A 23,453-nucleotide genomic window follows, 5' to 3' on the forward strand; every position below is an offset into this window, starting at 1 on the left:
AAGTAAAAATCACTATACAGCATATCATTGCTAAGAAAGTAATGAACACCTCCCAAGCACTTCTCAAGTAAAAACAAAAAGTCCTGCTGCGTAAGAGGGTGTGACATTGTCAGCATAGAAGTGAATTTATCCATTGTTGTGAGCTTTGCTGCTCAGGTCCTTGTTTTCTGCGCCAAGTCATGAAACATTGACTAGTTGGACATGTGCAAACATTTAGAAAAGGTCAAATTAAGTCACCAGAAAAGGTTATAGTGATGGCCGCAATATCCAAAGTGTTGTCAAAGTCAGAGTACAGCTATATAATAATCATAACACATTTGTAATACAGTACCAGTCAGTTAATTTCTGTTTTTCTTGTTTTAAACATTTTCTGACCCTAATTTTAGAATAATATTTGTCATCAACTTTATGAAGAGAACTAAAGGAAGCAGAGATGGAGATGCTGAGGTTCTTTTTGGGAGTGAACAGGATAGATAGGGTCAGGAATTAACACATCAGAGGACAGAGCACTTGTTAGGGGTTTTGTAGATAAAGTCAGAAAGGGCAGACTGAGATGGCTCGGATATGTCCAGAGGAGAGATGGTGAATGCGAAGGGAGAACGATACTAATTTTAGAATTGCCACACAGGAGGCCTAGGAAAAAAAAAAACAAAGAGGAGTTTATAGATGTAGTCAAAGAGGACATGAGGATAGTTGGTGCGAGAGAATAGGATGCTGGAGATATGCTTATATGGAGGCAATTAAATCATTGTGGCGACCCCTGAAAGGAAAAGCCAAAAGAAGAAGAAGAGATGGATAGAATTATTAGTTAAAAAAAACAAAACAAAATGTTATTCAATACAGATTTTTTTTCTAATTTAGATTAGTCAAAGTAGGCATTTTTTGTCCTGATGCCAGCATTGCACATCTTAGTATTTTTGTTGTCAGCTTTATGATGTGGATGATGCATTATGGACAAATTTGAAGGTGTTTCCAAAGGTTTGACTGGGACTTTAAGTTGTCTGTCTCTCCATATACATATAAAAACCTAGGAGTCATTTTCTTTTGCAAAAAAGTGCAAAGCAAAATTATGGAGCTGAAAAAACGCCGCATGGATTGATCCCTCTTGACATCAGGCACATGCTGGGGTAAGACTTCTACTTTAAACCCACTTTGATTTTCATGCTTTTAGGGAGATTGTATTGGACGACACGCGTAGGCAAGCTCTGGGGTGTTTTTCCGTTAAGAGAGGCTAGCCAATGGGAATAAAATCATTGTTAAGGGTCGCCACAGGGTAGTTAATTTATGCAAATGAACTTCCTCGAGTGAACTGAAAGGAGAGGGAACGAGCGCCATAGCTTGGCCAGCAGTCACCGTGGGGTAGTGCTCTGCTTTGGTGGTCCTAGGAGTTTCGCAAAGTGAGCCAGGGACTAGCGCGCGATGCCAAGCCGCAGTGACGAAGACTCCACGCACTGTACCAGCCCTCTTCTTGGCAAGGCTGGCGGCCAATCAGGTCGGCGGTGGCTCTCTCGAAGAATAACATGGCACGCTGGCCCTCTCGACGCCCCGCCTCCTCTCCCTGCTGCACCGCGGCTGCCCAGAAGGATTTTCTAAACATTTTGCCAGGGGATCAATACCAGTATTGATCAACCATTGTGAGAGTGATCCGTCTAAAACCCCGAGCAGCCTGGGAGCTGGGAGGAGCGAAAGAGAGAGGCTGCTGAGAGGATGGAGAAAGAGAGAGTCTGCAGCCACAGTGTAAGGGAGAAGAGGTACAAGGGAGGAGAGGGGGAATCCGAGCGAGCGGCGGACGCACAGCCCGGCAGGTTGGGATGCCCGATTCGGACTATTCTGCCAGGCCATTGGGATTGGGCTGGAGCCTATGGTAATTGCTTTCTCATTAATAAGCGCGGGCGAGTGAGGGTGACTAACGACTACTGCGCAACGTATGCGGCTAAGTGATAGATGAAGCAATAATGCAAAGAAATTCACATGTTTGTGTAAGAATGGAAGTCCACTCTATACCTGAGGTCGCTAATGCTTCTAATGCTCCTGGCCTCTTATGACACATGCTCAGTGGCATGTGTGTGGTGAGCATTACTGCATGAGACTATCAGAAGATTAGCTTGAAAGTACGGTAAGGAGTCGTTTATAGTGCCTAAAAGTTACAAACCCATAGCATGTGGTTATCTGCTGTTCTTCTAACACTGTTTTTGTTGTATCTAGAGAGAAACTCATCGATCATTGCGCTGCCTCTGAAACACAATTTGGAAACAAGAGGCCCAACATGCACTGAGCCCACGTTCAACTGTAACAATGTACACCTTGAACTGGAAATGTTGAAGAAAATCATTGAGCTGAAAGCACCCCCTGGATATATACAGAAGAAGGGAACAGACATTTCTAATGTGTCAAGCCAAATTTATATTTTAAGCCCAAACAAGCAAGTCAGAGTGTTTTTGAACTTTTATGGATCTGTCCAGCATGGAATACAGGGACAATTTTCTTCTTCATAGTTTATATGAATTAAAGTTTTTTTTTTGTTTTTTTTTTTGTTTTGATTTCTCCCGGATCGACTGGGTGGCCCAACAAAAACGACGGACATTGAATAAAAGGCCTTGAGCTGTGCTGGACCTGAAGAAGGCTTTCCAAAACCCTCTGAGATGCCACCCACCTGCCCCAAATGCTAAACCGAAATCAAATTCGTATTGATTGGTGTTAAATGTGACATCCTTGTGCATAATTGAGGATTTGAATGAAAAAAGGTTCCTAGCACTCCGAGCTTTGTCGAAAGACCTTGCAGCCAATGACACGTGAGCAGTGGTGTGAGAAAGCGCTTGTGTAAAGCTGATTTTGGATGAAAATAAAAAAAAAATGTCCATCAAAGACATTGTAAACATGCTGTACAACTGTGGCTCCTTTAAACAGGAAACCCATGTAACAACAGGAATTGATGGCAGGTAGTCAGCCTTTTCGTATTTTATCTCTCACTTGGTTCCAGATCACTGCATGAGATTCTCTTACGTGAAATATTCATCCATCCATTTTCTGTACCAGCTTATCCCCATTAAGGCCTGCTGGTGCCTGGTCCAGTTGTTGATGGGCAGTAGGCGGGGGACACCCTGAAGTGGTTGCCAGCCAATTGCTGGGCACACAGGGATGAACAACTATTCATGCATATAAATAAAAACTAAGGACAATTTAGTACGTCCAATTCGCCTGCCGTGCATGTTTTTGGAATGTGGAAGGAGCGCCCACGCGGGCTCTGGGAGAACATGCAAACTTCACACAGGAAGGCCAGCGTGAGGTAAATTTTACCTCGAGTCCATGAACTGTGAGACGGACGTGCTAACCACTGAGTCACTGAGCCGCACTTCATAAAATAGAAATCACTAAATATTTAAACTAATGGTGGGAATTATGCCGTTCTTTATAACAGCTATAGTCTTGTGTATTTCAGAAACGGATACAATGTGAACGCGTACTTAATTTGTCGATTTGAGTACCTAAAAATCATTGGTCACTGTCAAGGAGAAACCTTGAATGTTCAAATTGTCCATTTCTTTATTTTTTCTCACAAATGTATACTATTGGTTTATCCCCTTGGTGTCTGCTATTTAAACATATTAGCCAATTTCAAGTGCATAAAATACTTGTCGACCAAATCTATCAACACAAACACTAAAACGCTGGCGAGATGTCATAAAATTCCAACTCATAAGGACCTTGCGGGAGCCAAAAAATGTGCAGATTCATTTATGAGGAACTGTTGTTATATCATTGTTGTAATTGTTGCATTTTTGTATCATTTATAGTTCCAAGATCTTGGAGAAAAGTTCTCTAAGATGAAGTCAAATCTTTTTGACTGGTTGGGTGATCTGCATGAGTGCAGATGTGGACTTGAGACCATTCTGATGAATGACAGTGTAATAAGTTAATGATTAGTTATTAAATTAGAAAATAAACATTGTTTTTGGATGGTGATGCATTACGTTAGTGCACATGAGTATATGATAAAAAATATAAGGTGTAACTCCAATGTGAATGATACTGCATTTGGTAAGCTGCCTTGTAAAGTAATGATTTTCAAAGGGCAAGGGTTCGGCCCAACAAAGGCAAGATGTAAACTTTTTCAGCATATTTATCCAGTTTCATAACAGAAAATATTAACATTTTTTTTACATCAATCAATGTGAACATTTTCAATGATGATGTGGAATTTAGCATTTATCAATAGCACACAAAACCTACTTCGGAAAGAATTGCACTATTGTTGTAACACTTGGCTTCTAACACTATCAACACGAATATTTGATGGAAGGACATTCTGATCATAGAAAAGATGAGCTGAACTTAAAAATATTTCTCACAGCCAAAATTCAGGCTTCAACCAGTTTTAAAATATTACTCCAAATGAATATTGTTTTCCTTTTTCAGCGTACAATGTGTGTAATGATTTTTGCATGTGAGCATTGTTTGTAAGGACAAAAAATAAATGGTTTTAGGTAAGCGTTTACCATTTGAAAGGGAATAGCATTTAGTATGGATTCAACGAGCAGCACATGACACTTTTCATCGAAGGGACAGTTTTCACAATGTGGCATTCCCCATTAGGACAATATGCTAAAAGAGGCCGTGTTAAAACACGGGCGCTAACGTTCCAGGGGTGTGTAATTTCTTCTCACTCGCATCGGTGCCTCGTCATATAATAACAAGCTTCATTTCAAAAAGATAAACGCTACTAAATGTTATCATCTTGCACATTTGATTCATGTGCTTTCAAAGCAGCCTCTTCTTGTTTACTTTCATCCCTCCCATTTGATTCTGCTCTCGAATAAAGCTAAGTCTTGGACGGGTGCCAAACAATACATGATATCTTCATTAGACACATCACATCCAAATTAGCATTTAATTAAGAGGCCAGTCAACCTCAGCTAATCAAGCCATTAGGCATTGCGTGTTGACAGAAATGCTAACAAAAGCACGCGAGTCCCGTGGGAAAGTGCCAAACTGCTGTAGTGGAGACATGATGGGAGAGAGACGCCCGTTCCAGAAAGACCGTGGAAAGTTGGAAACTGGAAAAGGCCTTTCTAGGAAATGCACTGTTGTCACATCTCACTTAAGCTAGACGACCTTTAGGACAGGCTTTGGCCAAGTCCTGTCCTCAAGAGCCACAATTCAGCCTGTTTTGGATGTTCCCTTTAACCGAAACACCCGATTCAAATGATTAGCTCGGGGGTAGACGACCGCGTTCTTAGAGAGTTGTAAACCAGCATGTTTTTGATGTCTCTCTTCTACATCACACCGACTTCAAATAATCAGCTCATCAGCAGGCACTGCAGAAGCCTGATAAAGATCCTGATCATTTGAATGAGGTGCGTTATAGAAGGGAGACATAACGGCTCTCCAGGACCACAGTCGCCTACCCTTGGATTAGCTCATCACAATGCTTCAGGTGTATTGGTTGAAGGGAAACATCAAAAACAGGCTGGAATGCACCTCTTGAAGCACAAACTTGGAGATCCTTGCTTTAGGAATTTATAGGAATTTCATAAAAAATATTTTGGCATATTTCTATAAAGAGTCATGATGACTTGACAAGAATACCCTGTCTGGTCCAATTTTGTGTCTCTCATTTGATAAGGGACTATTACATTGGAGTAATTACAACCAATCAAAGACAGAAGATTGATGTGTGTCAATCACATCTCTGCTGCCTCACAAAAATTAACCATCCGACTGATAACAATTAATGTAGGAATATTAGGTGTTTTGTTTTGCGGCATTAAAGGAACAGTATGAAAATTGCAAACTGCTTTTAAGCGTACATGGTGCTCAATCAGATGCATTGATTAACAGTGTAATGGACTATAGTGCAATTTTGATTTAATACATTTCATGTGACTTTTTATTCTATATGCTTACATGAGTCTGCTACTAGGTGGCACATACCTTTTGATCATAGTAGTAGCGAGCTATTCAAACGACTTCCTCACGGACGACAAAACCTAGGAGAGAAACAAACGCTGCATGTCAGAAAGTAACCGACAGGACGGAATATCTTCCAAACAGAGAACCCCTTTATGATGTTCCCCGTTACAACGTACGCTCACCAAAGATCTCTTTTTCTTTCAACTGTCCTCGGCCAAACATCTAAAGTTCCGAGGTGTTATTGCGTGCCAGTCCAGAGCACAGCGGAGAATCCCATTAATGCAAAGAATAAATGTCGGAGCAAGATCATCTAATTGTGTCATTACTAATTCATGTTTATTAATGCAGTGATGTAAGATGGCCTCCAAAAGTGGGCAAGGCTTGTCTGGATATGTCATGTAAGGCTAATTCTTGTCTGATGAGGTCTGCAGGCAATATGGCCTGCATATGGTGGCTGCGAGGCATCTGGTGCATGTAGTGACAGTGCCAAGTGGCGTGTGAGTTAAACACGGAGACAGTGGGGGTGAGTGATGGTGCCGGTGTCTTCCATTGGCCCCGTGCCAGTCCCCCGCCACCCCCTCACCCAGAGTCCCCAGTGTCCCAGCCTCTCACTACTCCAGAGCCTCTGGGCAAGTGCTCTGTTATTGTTTTCACTGGTAAGCAATTAGCAGCACTTAAGATTTATTTAGTCATGCTCTAATGTGCGCTGATTAGCTGGGGGCCCAAACAAGCCCTCTTGATCGCGTCACCTTGTCGCCCGCATTGGCGGCAGACTGTGAGGGAATGCAAGGGAGGTTATGGGAGTGAGCCGAGGTGGAGCAGCGCGAAAAGGATTACATGAGCGTGAGTGCATCAGCACTTTTTTTTTTTTTTTTTTTAAGAGATCTTCAGGGGCCTGTTGGCTGAACACAGAGCAAGAGGAAAGGGCAAATACAGCCCAGTTACACTTTTATAGAATGCTTTGTGGAAAAACACCCCTGACGCCCTCCGTGTCCTGGCAGCTCCGTTTGTCATTTGGCCCGAGGGGCTCCGGTGGCAGAGTCACATGACCACTGGAATGACCTTAAAGGGCAGAGGAAGCCACTCCCACAAGCTGGACCGCTCTTTGGAGGAGGCTGTTTGGGTGAGTGCATAATGCGAGATGCATATGGCCCTCGGGGTGCCATCAAGAGAAAAGGAGAAAAAAAATACACAAGAAACCAGGTCAAAGAGATTATTCACAAGCAAGCATAGAAATGAAAGACAAAGAAAATGATAAACGATCTCATGTTGTTGGTATGTAATGCTTTGGGGGATTTGCACACAATATCCGCTAATATGAATTATTTGTATGTCATAGATTTGTTATACATGTCAGAGCATTCTTTATTAAGACAGAGGGATTTTGTGATTGGACCTGCATTAGCTCGGGTTTTGTCTCCGATGCTTTCGGCAATTTACTGTACAACTCGCTTTGGTTATTTGGGTTTATTGCCTCTTTTTGCTCTGCACAGGTGCCGAGAAACATGCTATTTGTAGTTTGGGTTTAATTAGTGAGGTATCCAGCAATTCAAACAATTCAAGCTGTTTATTGCCACTCCAAGATGAAATTTACCATCTTAGTACATATAAGAAATAAGCAATTTACTTCCTGAAAATGACATAGCCTCTGCTAGCTCATAGCTAACACATAATAGGAAACACCATAGGCTAGCTCATAGCTAACACATAATAGGAAACACCTTAGACAGGCTAATGACTAGCAAGTACTTTTCTCTGTGAAAAACATCGACTATTACTGAGGATTGAGCACGACATATTCATGTCTGCATGAGTATGCATATGTTCAGTAAACACACTGTAATGCCATATGGAGGTTTGAGAATAGAGCATGATTCGTCTGTGCTGTGCTCTAATTTACGCTATCTACTTGCACCAGAGATACATTTTCCTGTGGCGAATGTTAGAATAGCCGCGAGCAGATCGAGGTCAAACACAGGTTCAACTGCATGTGCGCAGCCTATACATATGCATATAGAAACGCCATCAATCTTTGTAAGTTGAAGCGGTAGAGTGAGAATTGAACAGCTAAAAAGCAAATACAGAAAAAAAAATTGCTGATGCAAGATTTTATCAGCGACATTTTCGTGTCGAGTGCTGACTGTTAGATGCTCTCTATTCCTTGCACATTTGTCTACCTCCTCACTGAACTGATGCCTAAAACTGCCGTGCAATTTAGAGGAACGGCGCTATACATGAACTATCGCTGTCCATTTTATCTTCGGGAAGAGGCGCGTGATGCTCAAAACCAATCAGAATCTTACAGGCTAACCCTTGACCTTCTTCCATCTCAATATGACAAGCATTATCTTGCAGAAAATTAGAAGCGTCTTGCTATTGTTCACAGGCAGAAGCAGGTGCGGGTTATTTCAAGATAATACGTCTTGGCGTTCGCTACAAAGGCTCGCCACGTACAAAGGAAAAATATTCCTCCTTAAGTCACGTGACTGCATTCATGCACATACATGTAAAGCGATTCATCCTGATTATTCACGACGACTGTATCCCTCATACCTTGAACTGGTGAACCATTTGTTGGCCAAGTGGGTTTCTATAAAGGCGTAGGTAGAATATCATGACATGAGCACTGCTTTGAAGAACATTATCAAGCACTAATTTTGAAATGTAATGAAGGTGATTATATCGAAATTTTGGCAATGAGCTGAGCACAACCCGAGCATAGTGAGAGGGGTAATATTCCTGTTGTAAACAAAGTGAATTATTATTATCACATGGCAGCAGAGTGAGCGTTTGTGCATGCTACACGAATAAAACACCAATTAGGGTCACTGAATACAACAATGATTAACTCTAATTATGAACCATCTAACATGAAAAGTAAATGAATGAATGAAGAAACTTTTATTTCGAACATGATAATAAAATAAAAGCAAAAACAAACAATGCTGGTTACAGTGTTGGAAAAGGAGTAAGAGGATGCCTAAGCTTGTAAAGAGTAAAAATGGACACGATCTGAAATACATACACTAAGTTGTAAGTAACACTAAGTATTTTGTTGTCGTAGTTGTAGAAGTGGAGGAAAACTGCAGTTGCTTATAATGAGAGTCTAATATACTGTCCCTCTCATCTCATGTTGCTGAATATGGTGAGTAAAAAAATGAAATAATATGTGAGGTAAATGTGAAGAAGCACCATTTTAAATGATGCGGTGTACTTCTACGCGACTGCGAACCACAACTGTATTAATATATGTAATGTTCATATCTCTCTGTCAAAACAGAGCATTAATTTCAATGTGCGGGCAGAATTATGTATAGCTACTCTTGTGTTGAAAAATAGTATGAGTTTAAGGGGGATTATTTATTGCCAAGAATGATCACCTTGATCACAAAAATGAATGTTAAACATATATTGAGAATGATAATGTGGAGTACGGAGGCATAGAAAGAAACTGACCATGAATTTGAAGTAGCAGACATGCAAATTTCTCCCTGTCCTCAAACAGCAGGAACTCGGTAGCTCTACCCAACACGTGTCAACAATGGGCTGTGCTTCCAAAATAAGTGAATATATTAACATTTTTGTTTCTCTCTGCACCTTTAGCATGCGTTATTATCTATTATGCCGCATGTGTAATGCTACGACGGGTCACAGGCTAGTACTGTTTTAAATGTTATATTTCCATGATTGGTTCATTTTCTCCATTTCCTGTTCATTGTGGGAGAGCCGGCTTCATTGTCTGAGGCTGGGTTCGGCTGGGCCCTCGGAGGGGCCATCCCCAGGGAGCACTGCATCTTTTATTAATCAGGGGCGCTGTGCTACAGCCCTGCTTATCTAATTTAGCAGCCCGCGTCAGCTTCGCCTTCGTCGGGCTCGGTCTGGAAAGGAGGAGCTGGGGCGCAGTGTGCCGTTGGTTGGAGATTGGATGGGGGTTGGGGTGCTGCCTTCATTTTTTTTTCTCCATATTGTGGGTGATGCTCCCATTTGGGAGGAGGGTTGCAGCGGGAGGCTTGCGACTTATCAGACACCTCGTCACCAAGTTTTAGGAGTGAATCACAATACAGCAAATTACCTTTTGCTGACAAGGAAAACGGGCCTCATATGGAAAAAAAATAGGATCGTCAAGAGGAGGTGACACATTGATTGCTTAGTATGCACATGTAGAAGGCTGGGGTTCACATGCAACCTTCCTCTATATAGGCAGAAGCGGATCACTTGTGCGTATGGTGTGGTAGCAGGTGAAAAACTGAAATATCATGCATAAGACCGGAGTCCTTTTTTATCGATATTGTGGCATGGCTGTCTGTCTGGACTGAACGTCCATGAACCCGCCGATGAACAGGAGGTAGTTTGGGGTTCAGTTCACAATGTACTGATAGTAAACAGAATATGTGCATGCACCCCGCCCCTTCCACCATCCCCCACTCGTTCTCATCTGTGTCATAGTGCAGATGAATCAGTGTCGCCGGTGTTGAGAGCACTTACTGTCAACCCTAGTGCCCCGGGCTATGCCACTGATGGACACAAACTATAAAATATCAGCCCCCTGGGGAGACATCGCTCAAACGCCGTCCCACAGCCCCGAGGGGGTGTGAGCTGGTCAGTGTGCGCGTTTGTGTGGGTGTCTTGGCTGAGCAATAGGCCGACGTGTTTGACTGTTGGTCTGGTGCTACTCCGTAAAAATCGCCACGCGTGTCCACCCATGTGGAGCATTTGCATTAAGAGCAAGAGCACTTAGAGAAGCGCATGCATCCGTTAAGACCACAGTGGTAGATTCTTCCCTCCTGGATAGTGTGAAATTGCTCAGACAAAACAAACAAAATAAGAAAGAGTTGTGGACCATGATGTACAACTCAAAACATTGGAATAGTGAACATTGGAAAGCACCGGCCCAGAACAACATTGCCTAAGTTTTTCTGAATCTGCACTTTTGGATGTATCAGTAACAAGATACTGCCTAAAACATTATAGAGGAGGTTAAAAACAAACACTTGATGAGCACATCGATGGCCACACGGGTTTGCCGGTTGACAGCCATTAACGGTCATTGGCTGATGTCTATATCATCACACCACACCATGCCTTTAAAGGACGTATACATTCAGTCACAGATACAGAGGAATTTGAGTATGGCAAACAGTAGGTTTTACAAATGCCCAATAACCGCAGAACTCGTTCGTTCAAAGTTTGTGGCCTCACTGTACTGCAGATTTTTAAGGTCTACAGGAAGCGATGCAGCATAGTTAAAGCAAGACAAGTTCAGCTGAGGTTCAGTAAAAGTCATCATTCTGCCAGAGCTGGGAGAATGTACAGTATATGCCTGTGAGTACAGCTGTATTCTGTTTTTTTGCATGTGTTGCTGCTCAGATTGGCAATCGTATAAAGGTTAGCATTTTTTGTTAGCTCGATGCCTAAGTTAGCCTACCTATAGGATTCATATTATGTTAGCATTAAGGCACCATGTATGAAAAAACAACGTGTACAATGGCATACAAATGAAATAATTACAAGTCGTCAATGGATGAGACCAAATTGTTAGTAATCCTAAAGTTAACTTTGTTTTATGTTGAGTATGTTTGTGCCATTTGTCCGCCAATCCAATGTTCTTCTTTAGTTAGTTCAATACATTTTCAGTAGGACTAATTCTGAGTGCCTAATACAAACTGCAGTACCATGCATTTGCTGATAAGAATCTACTACTTTCTATGCACACTAAAAATGTCCTCTCTCTTTGGCACTCCAGAGAGACTAAAGATATTTAGTTGCCATTTCCACACAACGACACAGTTATCCTGACTGGGGACTGACTGACAAATTCCATGAGTCTTTATGAGCTTAGACCAAAACTGCAAGCATCCAAGTGGAATCAATCAATGAAATCAATAGCTCTGTCTGTCATGTCCTATTTTAGCTGTTAAGTCTTTTAACCTCCTTTTCCAACTCGTCTGAGTTTGCATGGTTTAAAAATAGAATTGGTAGATGTTAAAACACAAACAACCAGCAGACGGGACATGAAGCCTCTCCCTCCAAAAGTCACTGGCTGCAAGGTCACCACTTTTTTTTTTTTTTTTTTTATCATATTCATCCGTGACGTCAAGATTATAATTATCATTTTTAAGAATGCACCAAGCCTTAGATTGCGGGAGGTGGAACATTCTTGTGAGCAGAGGTGAGGAAAACTCCATTTACACAAATATAGACGTCTCTGAACATTGCTTACTATTCTTCCAGGTATCGACTATTCAATTAGACTGTCTGCAGCTGCCTGATTGGCCTAATATAAGTATATTAGCAAGGATCCTTTGAGATTCAAGGACGAAGGCACTGATAGGAGCATAACACTGTACTGCAATAAGATACAAAACAGTGTTACATCTTTGTTCAAAGATGCACGTACAAAAGACACATTCAGCCGAGGCAAACCAGACGAACGCAAGTATAGTAAGTGTTACATTTACATCTGTATTGGAAAAGAAATAAAGACGCTTTTCATTATGTACCCTGTGACCTGAGGTCAATTTTATTTGTAAGCAATCGCTTGGAGAATTGCAATATTTTATCTTGTGTTGCAAATGCTTTTCAAAATAAAATCGCCTGATTTCTAGCTCAAATTAAGGTGATGAGATCCTGCAGGTCTTAACTTAATATACGGTATTGTGAATTATTGAGTTTGCGCAGAAAAATTGCATTGCATTATATTGACAGATGTTTCTAAATATTTTAGTTAGCCTTTCATATTAAATAACATTTGTACTATAACCGCATCTTTGTGTGTGTATAAATGAATAACAAAGATCTTTTTTTTTTTTAATAAAGGAATAGGTGCTCCTCAAGAAAATAATCGTTCATTGCAAGAATATCAACACAATGTAACCATGATCATGCAACGTATACATACATTGTATGTACTTTTATATGAAGTGGTGAAATGGCAGTTCAAATGCAAAAAAAATTGAGGAAATGTAATAGAATGTACTGAATCTGTTCTGTCTTGAGACTGACAAGACCCAAGACTGTCTACAAGTTGGACCAGCCTTGCTACCAAGGAGTTCTTTCTGCCGTAGTCTATGTAAACGTAGTGCATGATATAATGCTTATACTCAATGTTCTTCTTTTTAAAGGCTGAGGGGGGTATTGCAGACCTTGAGAGTCACTTAAGTGAAGCACTCGCCTGCCAGGCCTGCCACCACACGCTAAAATTCATCTATAATTTGTGACGGGTGTAATGCCATCTCCACTTTATGATGATGTGATATTCTTCACCTCCGCCACAGCCAGTGAGGCCAAGAGCTGGCAGTCTTATAATGAGGTGCCTTAAGAGTTCACCTTAGGGGAAGGCGAGGCAGAAAGGATGGCTGATGACCGACATATTAACATACTGAAGTGCATTTAGTAAAAAGTTTACACACCCCTAATTTTTGTGTTTGGAAAAAAAAAAGCAATTGTAGTGCCACGGATACAATTTATCATGATTTACGGATTTTTTTTTTCAGATGGAACTGGGACAGTAAATAAGGTGGAAGTAATTATGAATAGTTAGAAATAATAATTGGCAGAAGGGTGGGTTGAAACCAGTCCAGGGTGTCCCCCGGCTAATGCCTAAACGCGGCTGGAATAGGCACCAGCAAGCCTTTATTCAGACCGACACGAGTTTGAGTACTCAACTGTCGATACTAAGTGCCGATACCACGAATTATTTTGATTTTTAAAATCCCCCTCAAAAAACAAATGACAGATCATTTTAAAGCTAAACCTAGATCTATTTCACTTTAGCATTTCCCTTAAATGTTCATCAAACTACTTACAATTTTCAATTCTTCTAATTTTTAATTTGTATTTGTGATAGTTTGTGATAGTAAAACTTATCCAAGAGAGTGGCCAATACTTGTATTGAACTGATACCTTTAAATAAGGCCAGGTATTGTGATGCCCTACACCGATTCTTGGTCTCTATACTTTACAAACATAATGCATCATTCAAGCAAACAATACTTTAATACACAATGTGTCACTTCCTGAGAAGTGTTGTCACTTAAAAGTTGCCATGGTGACTAATGAAATCTAAATCGAAGCATTACTCATGCCTTGGTGGCATGTTTCCCATCATTTTACAAAATGGTTCTTGGTATGATTACTGTTGCGAGGTAATACAGCATCTGTGAATATTTCCCAAGATGCCGAAGTGAGCAAAATTCTTAAGACATTATTTATTTTCCCAATGCCAGAATGAATGTCACTAAGAAAAGCACAGATCTCAGTCAAAGGCAAACCTTTACCTCATTCACTGCTATGAACATTTATAAACCATTTACCACCCCAGAAAAATATATTTGACAAGTTTTTCAAAAGGAAAAGCGTGAACAAGTCTATGAAATTGTGTTTTTTTTTTTTTTCTTAAATCACTGCAGTGACAAACACAGCTCTGTAGATGGCAACATTGGCACATAGTACATCGTAATGGATTTCAAATGAGCCTCTGCTCATGAAAGATAAAAATCTACTCAAAATCTCTATTTTGAGTAGAAGATTAGACAGTAAATTTCATCGTACCATGTTGAACATGAGGGAAAGAAATGTTGGACCGGCTCAGGAACTTGACACATATTTTATGCTTGCAATGTATATATATATATATATATATATATATATATATATATATATAGTTTTTTAAATAGTTTTTGTTTTTTATATTCTGAGTTCTGAAAAAAAAACTGCAACAATGCCTCGGTTCCTTTTCACAAAAAGCTACTTTTCTTGGCGAAACATTTTGTATTTTTGTGACAAATCCCTCAAATATATCACACAAAGTTTTCAGTCTAATGAGCCTTCAAAAAAAAAAAAAAATACAGTAACCCATTAAATGTCTGGTACTCGCAACCTGGTCAACAACCCCCCCTTCCAAAAAACAAAACACTTGATGAAGGACAGCTGGCACCGAGTTTTGCTGAGGATTATGTTCACTAGGGAGCTCTCGCAAGGAAAACCCAATTTGCTGTGTGCATTGCTATGCACTTAAGTTGGATGTTATGAATAAGTAAATAACAACACTTTTCCAGTCATTTAGTCTCCAAAGCATAGCAATTAGTAAGTCTGTACTTCGTGCTGCCTTTTTATCTGAAGTTATTATTGTTATTGAAATATCACACTGTTATTTAGTGGAAGGATGAATAATAAATAAGCTATAATTACGATCTTCAATGAGCTGACGACTTGACTGGGCCATTGCTGAAGGAAGACCACCCCACTCTAATCCCCCTTTCTCCTTCTCCTCTCTAATTTGATCTTTGTAATTAGTTTCTCTGATGGATCTGGGAGGTCTGTGGGATCCTCTGCCATGTTCATTAGTGTTCTTGTAGGAGGGTACAATTAAAAAAAAAAAAATCCCATTCTATGCCTCAGATGTCATAACACTACATACGTGATCTGTTCAAAAGCAGACGAGAAGCTCAATCATCTCAATCATTTTTCCCATTGATAGGGATGGAATTCTCACCTGTTCTAGCATCTCGAAAATATAAATATTGTATTATTTTTTTAATAGGTAAACAAGAACTCAGATTTTCTAAACATACGGTCTAGCAAAAACAAAATTGAATGTTATAATTCAATCATGAAGACTGAAACAAAGAAGACTTTCATCACTACTGCCTGTGTCTCAGAAAACCACAGCAGAATTTGTCATTTTTGCAGATGTGCGAATGCACCCTTTGCCTTTAAACATTTGTGTGACGAGTAATGTTCTTTGTTAGCTTCTTTGTTTTGCATAGTGTTCTAGTGTAAAAATTGTGGAAACCAAAAGTGTGAGGTTGTTTTAAATACTCTAAATGCAATTCTCTTTGTTTGATGTTTAGTTTGATGGTACACTTCAAATGGGGTGGCATAAAACAGCTTAAGGCCTTCGTTTGAAGAATTGCTTAGTATCTGCTAAACTTGATGCTGGGTTAGTCAGATCTCAAGGGCTCACTTTGATAATGATTTACATTTACTACAAAAAAAAAATCATAATGATTGCACTAGTTTTGTCATTTAATAATAAGGAAATCCCTGTAAAACAGGACATAACTGCAGCTGATCATTTGCAACCGGGCTTTTTTTTTTTTTTTTTTTTAGATGCAAGCATGCACAATACATACACCAAACACAATATGCAGCCCTATAATATTCAATCCCCCTCCAGCACCCCAACACCAATCCCCCCCAACCCCATTTTTCCTCCCCTCCCTCCAATGGCCAGGCTACACTAGACATCTCTCCCTAATCAGCAGCCTTGTCTCGCTCAGACCGGTTGCCATAGTAATATGCTGGCTGGTCGACATGGCAACCACTCTGAGGTCCACTATTAAATGAAAAAAAGAGAGGGAGGGGGAAAAGAGGAGAGCCAGCAGGGCCAGGGAGAGGTAGTCCAAGATGGGGGGGATGGTTTTCTTTTTTTTTTTTTTGGGGGGGGGGGGGGGGGGGGGGGGGGTTGAAAAAGGGGGGAATAGGCAGAGAAAAATGAGGAAAGCAACTCAGAGGAGGGGCGAATGCTGCACTACTCATGCTGTACCTATTGCATTGTGTGCTATTAGGAGCTAGGGCTTGACACAATATTGCCATTAAGCTAATGCATGACGTCAGCTACTTAATGCCTTACACTTAGAAATTTATACGCATGAAACATGCTTGCACAGCCCTATCCAATCTGGATAAAGGATCATAAACTAATCACATGTTTTAAGAGCTACTTATGTGATCATCGTCATACCACATCACACATTTCAAAAATATGTAGTAAAAATTGAACACTAATAAAGTACAACGGCTTTATGGACTTGCAGACCCGTGATTATAATCAGCTAAAGAATGTAAAAATGTTGATCTCGAAAATGATAAAACGGTCCGTTTTACGGCAGGTGCAAATGAAGCAGCGTCGGGGTTATTTTTCCAACGGTCTTGTAGCCCGGCAGCGTCCCGAACATGTTCCACTTGATATGTCACTTTAGGTGAAATATGTAAAATGGGTGCAATTCCCACATCCAGCTAGATGCCGGATGCTTCCTGGAGACATATTGTCACCGGCGCGGCACTCGTTCACAACTAAAGTGACATTTTGCCAGGGTTCACACGTGTGTCTCTGCTGTGATCTCCCTCAATCACTCTAAGCAGGCTGCCTCCATCTTCATTTCTTATTTGCGCCTCACCTCTATCTCTGCGCCGTCTACGCCTTTTTATCACAGCCACTAGCTCCCTTTGACCACTTCTCTCTGTCTTGCCTTGCTCCAATGTATGACTCTTCAAAATGTCAGTCCATCAAGATGCCACCACAAAATAGCATTTGTTGCCTCGTGTGTCAAATTCCTCCCTGAATTGGAGCCCTCGTTCGCATTTCCGCAGCCCCCTCCCAAAGCAGCTTAGGAAAGATAGCTAATTGCATGTCCAGATTGTGCCTTCAGTCCCTGCTTCCCCAGTGCACCATTCACAGGCAATTAAAGTGAGTTTAAACAGAGTAAGAAAGTGCGTCATCCTCTTAATGCAATTAAGAACTTGTACACACAAACGTTACAGTTATTCACTGAAGCACAAAAACAGCAATGCATAGACGAACACAAGGGAGCAGAGCTTCATTCATCAACTACCCAACCTGGATTGATCCTTTAGGAAGGACATCGAGAAAGGTAATCTCAGGTATTCAATCACTTGGATTTTCATGATGAAATTCTTCAAAACGCTCCGAATTTTCTGTGTAGTGTCTTCTCATGTTCTGTGATTTTTGTTGTTTCGCAAAACATTCATACAATGTTAATAAAAGCAATAATGCCTAGTGAAAAGTGTGTTAACTTTTATGACATTATTCAGTTCTATGCATGAGCTGGACAATTTACAAATTTGGTGCCAATGAAAAATTGGCCTTGGCTGACGTCTATGCTTTCATTTGACTAATTTTTAGAATACATTTTGATATAAGTGTAATAACATGGTAACCTAAGAAAATAGTGACATGCAACGCTTAAGACCAGGGTCTTCAGCAGAGCATTGAAAAAAAGTCAATTCCGGTATTACATGATTCTTCTCGCAAATCTCATATCCTCTGACAAATTTTAGATGGTTCTCAAAAAATAAAAGGGCATGACTCCCCATGTTTGTGAGATATTAGTTCTACATGGCATTTACGATTCTTACAGTTGTCCAAATAATAATTATAATAACACAGTTTATAAAATAATACAATACTACAGACAAATAATACAGAATCATTTCAGATATCAAAATAAGAATTCTTGCTTGATTGTGCCCCTTGCTATCTCAAGCTAATGTTCTGGGGTTTTCTTGAGAGAAAAAAAAAAAGGATTGGTGACTGTGATTAGAAAAAAATAACAATAAAATACTAGATCAAGAAAAATTATTTATTGTTAAGTTGGCAGAGGACCACTATTGGACTGAGCCCTGCCAACTTAACAACTGCACGTTTGATCCCTGACCGGCTGAAGTGTCCTTGAGCAAGACACTGACACTCATCAGGGTGAAGCACTTTGAGTACCTAATAAAGAAAAGTGCCTTATAAATAAGTCAATTTGAAAACATTTTACAAATATATTGTGACCTACAACCAGTGCAGCGCAGCTGAAAAAGCTAATATTTTTTAAACCTGTTGAATGATGAAAAAAAAAAATAAGTGACGTGTGGTTGCGTAAGTGTGCACAGCCTCTTCAGACAGGTGGCATGGCTTTGCTGAGAATTAACCACAATTGCAACATCTGAACGAAAGGTAAATGGTAGTCGGCACATGCATTGAAAGTGCTTCTGATTAACCCTAAATAAAGAACAGTAGCCTGAAAAGTTTGTACTAACAGTGACTGCTATTTTAAACGCTTCATAATTCCATTTACATTGTCTGAAGCTCAAACAAAACCGCTCCAAAGCATGCTTGACTATAGCTACGGTATCGTTTCAGTTAGAAACAGTGTTGTGTTTGCGCCAACAATATCTTTTGAAAAAAAAATAGCAAAAAGTTTGATTTCATAGGAGGACAGCAGAATATCCCAAACACAAAATCTGTGAACAAGAACACTGACCTTTAACAGCGGGTGTGTAGACTTCATACCTGAACATGTATATAGAACATGTTTGCATTTCTAAATGCACAATTCAAACGCTATCTCTGGTCTTACCGTGACACAAAATTCAATACTGACCCACCCAGCTTGTTAAAGAGCCGTTGGTGCAGGTATTGTCAGACCCTTCGGAGGCAGCGGCTGACTGCATCAGTGGCATGAAGTTTTGATTTTTTTGGGTGACTAGCCTCAGTGGAAAACGTTCACAGCTCACATCATGTGATTTCAAAACTAGTAAATGCATTAGTCACTAGGGAGCAAGACTTAAATTCAAGCAGAAAATCAATTAATGCTGGTTATCATCTGCAAAGCTGGATAAGCAGATAATTCAGCTCACTGCTTAAACATTCTATATTGTCTACCTGTACAATCTAAAAGCTATATCAACAATCATTTTACAACAAAAACAACATTGGTAAACTGATTATTATACAGTATATTTTGAGAGATTAAGCCGTTCGATAACACAGCAAAAATACCCTGTATTAGAAAAAACTTAGACTAAACGATGCGTGATTAAAAACTGTAAGAACATTGTAGATGTATTGAGATCCAGCTTTAAGAGAACATGTTAAATCTTATATTTTGCTCAAATTATTGCTACAAATTATTGTTGGGTGCAGGTATTCTATGGGGTCCCAAATACAGCTGGAAAATACATTAAATTAGTTGCAGGAGACAATACTCAATGACAAAAAGGAGTGTGTGTAAAAAAAAAAAAAAAAAAAAAAAAACCTTTAAAAGGGATACAATACAAAATGCAGTAAAACACTTGCAAGAAACTACACCCTCTATATGGTCCGAAATTATGTCCTCATTCTAACAATGTGTGAGCCACTCGTGTTGATTTTCATTGTTGCAGGAACATACAAGCGGCATCACAAATGCTTTATGATGGATGACTTGATTTAAATGGAGGCTTTTGTCACCTTAGTTGCCCCTCCCCTTCCTCATCCCAAACAGGACGACAACCATTTCCGGCACCAAATGTGAAGTCCAACTGCCCTGCAAATCCCTCCCAATTATAAAAGGTCCTTGAGTTACTGTTTTGCCCCCTCTCCAGCTCCTGTCTGATTACTGAGTGTGGGGCATTCGCCGTAGGCAATCAGCCCCAAAGCACATAGGACCAAGAGAACTTGTGGGGGGGGGGGGTCAAATCCAAAACAACAAGAAAAAAATAAAAAGGGTTTTGTGGAGCGCAATTACAGGCCATCGAGCCAGGCTTCGGCACAAGCACTTAAGAACAGCCGTGATTTCCAACAGAAAAGCTTATTAGTTTTTATTGGAGGAAATAAAAGCTAGGTGACTTAAAATGGCAAAGTAATGTTTTGGGGAGGGGGGACTGAAAGGAGGCCCCTGACCCAGGTCTCCCATGAGCCCCATTGCACTCTCAACGTTATACATTGACATCAGTGTGCACACGTTCCCATTTACTCGAGACGGATAGGCACATAGATGTTTTCCACAAGAAAAATTCACACGTTAGTTTTTGGCCAAGGCATGAAACACAAACACAGCAACAATCATCACAAAAAGACCACCTTTGACATGGTGAAGGGAATCATGAACTAGGAATGTCAGAGTACAACTCACTTGATTTTGGGTAATTGCCGATACGGAGCCTCAATCCATAACAGTACCTTTGTAATGAAGCGAAAATAAGGCAAAAATGCAAGGAAGAAAAAGATAAGCTCACCCAAATTCTCTATCTTATTTTTTTATTTTGTTCAAGTGTATCCCCGGATAATATCTTTTAAAATGGTAGTAAAGAACTAAAATATGTTATTCGAGATTTAAGAAATCTAGAAAAAAAAAATCTTTTTCATCTGAAAATCGCATAATCAGACCTGATTTCCAATCATATCAATCAGATGGAGACTACATCATTATGAATAGTTGAAAATAGCTAATTCATTCATAAATTTTGTTCTTGTATGACTAATATTTGCTCCACCTACAACACTTTGTATTCAGTGGTAATTGTTTTGATGTGCCCTCTAAATAAAGATAAGATGTGATGAAAATTTAAAATACCGCAAGTCAAAATGTTTAGTAGTTTAACAACCCTAACTTACGTCGAAAGCGTTAATGAATGAAATTTCATTCAATGTAAACTTAACCTTTAAAAATCTAAATATTTATGTGAAACAAATCTAAAATAGTTGATCATGAGAGATTAGTTGCATAGTGAATCACATTTGCAAAACTCAGGGGGGAATAGACATGGCATTATTTTTTTAAAAATCGTTCAGCTTTAGTAAACATAGCCAACGTTCTGTTAAATGAATCCATTTTGTGATTGCGTCTGTATGCTTGTCAGCGCACACATGCATCAACAAAACAGTCGGACGAGTGAAAACATTGTGAGCGAGCATGGCGGCGGTGTGTTTGCTCGACTCGCTGTAATGACTGCCTGCAGATTTCTCGTCACGAGCTTGCGGGTCCGAGGACGAGCCAAGTAAGCGACCATGTTTGCTTTTGTGCGGGGCCGCCAGCGTGTGTACCGTGCGGCGCGTGACGTTATTTCAGAGTGTGTAAGCTATGATGTGCCGCCAGCCGCCGGATGAAGTACTCGCACGTCTGTGTGCTTTTCACAAACGGGGGAAATATTTTAAATCAAGTATTATTTTGTGGCACGGATGCAGCATCTCAATCACTTAGGTGAACACAATATACACTTATTCTTTTTAGGGGGCTGTAATGAATTAAGCCAGTGCTTGCCGGGGTAAATCGTATTTTAATTTGTTCAGTTCTGACTATGTGTTTGTCTTCATTGTGTTTGCAGCTCATACTCTTCTCTCCTAATCTGTATTCAGGGCAGGTGAGATCCAGCACAGACCCGCAGCTCAGTAACTAATGGGGGGGCTGATGGGAGCCTGATGACGACCACAGGGCCATTTATACGCACGTGCACGCACACACGCACTCTGGACATTTACAATCCCACAAACATGATGGCCATTTCCAAACATATCCCTACCTATCATACAGCAACAGCCAAATAAGTTCAGTTGCTTGAGCATTTAATATTTCGTGCCCGTGTGTGAGATCTATTTTTATCCTGAACCTATTACAGAAAGACACTCGGCAAGTTGGAATGGTCAAGCTGAGCTCGAGTGTAGGTAAGATGCAAATACCACTGTGTATATACATCTACATCTATTTACAATATGTTAAACCTATGTCATTCTGATCAATATTGTGTTTGCAGTATATGAATTAAGCAGTAAAATGCACCCGATTTTATCCATGTCACCGGGGCGGCCATTTTCCCACTTGCTGCGGACTGAACTTGACATCACATTTGCTCAAGGCACAGGTGACAACTCATCGCCGCAGCTCGCTTGTTTTTTGCGTTCGCCAAGTCGAGCCCTGAGCAACTAGCTTGAACATAAAATGAAGAATGTTGTGCACAAAACATTCATTAAAAAATATCAGCTGACCAATTAACACATACTCTATGAGTCTGAAAATAAATAGTAGCATAACATAGACTGTTGTGGTTGATGTCAATAAAAAGAGTGCTGGGACCGTTTTGACGGCCCTTTATGAATTCGCATTTCGTAGAGCGTCTTTATACTCAACTTCGGTCGATTGTTAGTAAATAGTAGTAGTATGGTATGTATAATATAGTACTAGTAAAAAGGCAAAATGTAATTGAGTGCAGTTTCAATACATTGCACATCTTGGGTAAAAATTGTGTATTTGTCATTTGTTTTGAAAGATGATTATTCATGCACACACATGGTCTGAAGACGTTCTAAAATTTTTCACAGTAGACACACAAACTCAAGTACAAAGATTTCGATTATTGATCACACATTTGTGCATCAGTGTGTGAATGCATGTTTCACCCACAAATTAGTGTATATGCACAATTAGTGAATGAGGACCATTATAATTGTTTCTGTAATTCAAATGTTTCAGCCAAAAACACACCAAAAGAAGGTTGCCAAACAACACTAGCATTTTATGATATAGTGTAGATTTTCTTTGGGGAATTTAGCCTTCGGTCCCCCTTTCAACAAGTAAATTAAGTACATTTGGGTACAGACTTGTCCATTATGATCAAGTCCTTTTGAGTTTGGCTGCATGTTTTTGGTCAGTATCTTACTGTGAAGATACACATTATTTTTCATGTGCAAATGAAATGTTTTTCTGGACTTCTGAGTTCATTTTTCATCTGAAATCATTTTGTTCAACAATGAAGATTAATGGGCCTGCGCACACATTGCCATCACTGTTATATTTTGGGCTGGTATGTAGGTTTTAGCCTTAAGGGATACACATTATTATTATTATTATTATTATTACTATTATTATTATTATTATTATTATCTTTTATATAATAATAATAATACTTATTATTAGCGATTATCAGCTATGTTTGGAAACAATATCAGAATTTTTTAGAAATTTGCATTGCAAAAATTCCTATTTATTATTATTGTT

The 23,453-nt window shown here is 39.9% G+C and overlaps 1 long non-coding RNA gene across 1 annotated transcript in view; it reads right to left on the reverse strand.

Moving 5' to 3' along the window:
• Positions 1–5,959: 5,959 nt before the first annotated feature.
• LOC148424844 (uncharacterized) overlaps positions 5,960–23,453 on the reverse strand; it is a 69,614-nt gene continuing 52,120 nt past the window's right edge. Inside the window, exon 3 of the long non-coding RNA XR_015865506.1 lies at positions 5,960–5,987. This is a non-coding gene — a long non-coding RNA (uncharacterized LOC148424844). The remainder of the gene's footprint in view (positions 5,988–23,453) is intronic.

The sequence above is a fragment of the Hippichthys cyanospilos genome, chromosome 4 (genome assembly GCF_059441005.1).
Source record: "Hippichthys cyanospilos isolate Australia breed blue-spotted pipefish chromosome 4, RoL_Hcya_1.0, whole genome shotgun sequence".
In the NCBI taxonomy this organism is placed as follows: Eukaryota; Metazoa; Chordata; class Actinopteri; order Syngnathiformes; family Syngnathidae; genus Hippichthys; species Hippichthys cyanospilos.